The 2500-nt window shown below is 41.1% G+C and overlaps 1 protein-coding gene across 1 annotated transcript in view; it reads left to right on the plus strand.

Moving 5' to 3' along the window:
• LOC138859119 (dipeptidase 1-like) overlaps nt 1-2500 on the plus strand; it is a 70315-nt gene that overhangs the window by 53110 nt on the left and 14705 nt on the right. The window lies entirely within an intron of this gene.

Here is a 2500-nt window from a genome sequence, read left to right on the forward strand (position 1 = left end):
TGGTGGGCGGCGAGGTGAGTATGTGGTTCATGGTGGGCGGCGAAGTGAGTTATGTGGTTCATGGTGGGCGTCCAGGTGAGTTATGTGGTTCATGGTGGGCGCCCAGGTGAGTTTGTGGTTCATGGTGGGCGCCCAGGTGAGTTTGTGGTTCATGGTGGGCGCCCAGGTGAGTTGGGATGTTTATGGTGGGCGCCCAGGTGAGTTTGTGGTTCGTGGTGGGCGCCCAGGTGAGTTTGTGGTTCATGGTGGGCGCCCAGGTGAGTTGGGATGTTTATGGTGGGCGCCCAGGTGAGTTTGTGGTTCGTGGTGGGCGCCCAGGTGAGTTTGTGGTTCGTGGTGGGCGGCGAGGTGAGTTTGTGGTTCGTGGTGGGCGGCGAGGTGAGTTTGTGGTTCGTGGTGGGCGGCGAGGTGAGTTTGTGGTTCGTGGTGGGCGGCGAGGTGAGTTTGTGGTTCGTGGTAGCCGCCCAGGTGAGTTGCGATGCTCATGGTGTTCGGTTTTGGTGTGTAAGTTCAGTTTCATCTATTTATCTGTTTATTTTGTTATTTGTCTATCATTCTTTCTGTTTGTTTATAATTCTCTCAGTGTTTTCCTTCATTTAGTTAGTAATAAATACATTTACATATTAAATTCATTTTTTATTTACCTATTTTTGTCTTTACCTCTTCTTTAATTCACTTCTTTAGCTATTTGTCCATTTACCTATTCATTCAGATATATATATATATATATATATATATATATATATATATATATATATATATATATATACATACACATATATAAAGAGAGAGAAAAAAAAAGAAAGAAAGAGAGATAGATAGATGTATAGATATATATAGAGATAGAAAGATAGAGAGACAGAATGAGAGAGACAGAGACAGAGAGAGAGAAAGAGAGTGAGTGAGAGAGAGAGAGAAGGGTGGGAGAGAGGGAGAGAGAAAGAGAGAGAAGCAAGGTAGGGAGAGAAAGAGGGGGGGATTGACGGATCGAAAGAGAGAGAGGTGAGAGAGATTGAAATAGAGAGAGAGAGAAGGGTGGGGGAGAGGGAGAGAAAAAGAGAGAGAAGAAGGGAGAGAAAGAGAGAGAGCGGGAGAGAGAGAGAGAAGAGAGGTGAGAGATTGAAATAGAGAGAGAGAAGGGTGGGAGAGAGGGAGAGAGACAGACAGAGAGGGAGAGAGAGATGGGAGAGATTGAAATAGAGAGAGAGAGAGAGAGAGGGGAGAGATTGAAAAAGAGAGAGAGAAGGAGGGAGGGGGAGAAAGAGAGAGAGGGAGAGACAGACAGAGATAGAAAAAAAGAGAAAGAAAATGAAAAAAGAGCACCAAAAATGAATAATCAAAATCCAAAAAGCCAAACTACCTATTTTTTCCAATTCACCGACCCCCCCACCCCAACCCTCACCCCCATTCAATTAAACTGATATATCATTATCCATTCTAGTCATTGATCTTTTTTTTTCTCTCCCTTTCTTCACCCCTCTTTATAAAGCACATGTCATGGATCGGCTATTAAAAGTAAATGATGCAATCTGGGATAATTATAGGTTTTGCAAGGCCTAATGAGAACCATTCGGATTATAATAGTATAAACATACTCGGAGATATACTTACGGGGATGTAAAAACTCTTAGTATATTTTATTGGAGTTTATTAATTAATTAATTAATTTTTCTTATCTATTTTCTAAGTTCCTTTCTGTCTGTCTGTCTCTTTCTCTCTCTCTCTTTCTTTCTCTTTGCCTCTCTCTTTCTCTCTCTCTCCCTCTCTCAGTTCATTTCTCTCTCTCTCTCTCTCTCTCTTTTCTCTCTCTCTCTCTCTCTCTCTCTCTCTCTCTTTAAATCTCTCTCTCTCTCTCTCTCTCTCTCTCTCTCTCTCTCTCTCTCTCTCTCTCTCTCTCTCTCTCTCTCTCTCTCTCTCTGTCTCTCTTTCTCTCTCTCTCTCTCTCTCTCTCTCTCTCTCTCTCTCTCTCTCTCTCTCTCTCTCTCTCTCTTTCTCTCTCTCTCTCTCTCTCTCTCACTCAGTTCATTTCTCTCTCTCTCTCTCCCAGTTCATTTCTCTCTCTCTATCTCTCTCTCTCTCTCTCTCTCTCTCTCTATCTCTCTCTCTCTCTCTCTCTCTCTCTCTCTCTCTCTCTTTCTCTATCTTTCTTTTTTCTTTTTTTTTCATATAACGAGATTTATTTTGATATTTTAGAATTTCCTTTACCATGATCTTGCTGGACTTCTATTTACACTTTGTTCTAACAATATGTGTTGCTTTAAACTATATACTTTTTGTACCTTATTTTTATCATAAACTTAATTACTCTATCCGTAGTTTGGACAAATGACCTTTGTTTTTTAACCTTCGTTTCCCTTTAGTAATACACACGTGGTGCTTTGTGAAGACTAATGGTAGTAATAATATATGTCATCGTAGGTGTGACATTTTCAGAGAAAATACATGGTATTGATAATTGTTGTCTATTTATTATTATTCTCCCCCATCTCTTTGTTTCTCT

Source organism: Penaeus vannamei, chromosome 28, assembly GCF_042767895.1.
Source record: "Penaeus vannamei isolate JL-2024 chromosome 28, ASM4276789v1, whole genome shotgun sequence".
Classification (NCBI taxonomy): Eukaryota; Metazoa; Arthropoda; class Malacostraca; order Decapoda; family Penaeidae; genus Penaeus; species Penaeus vannamei.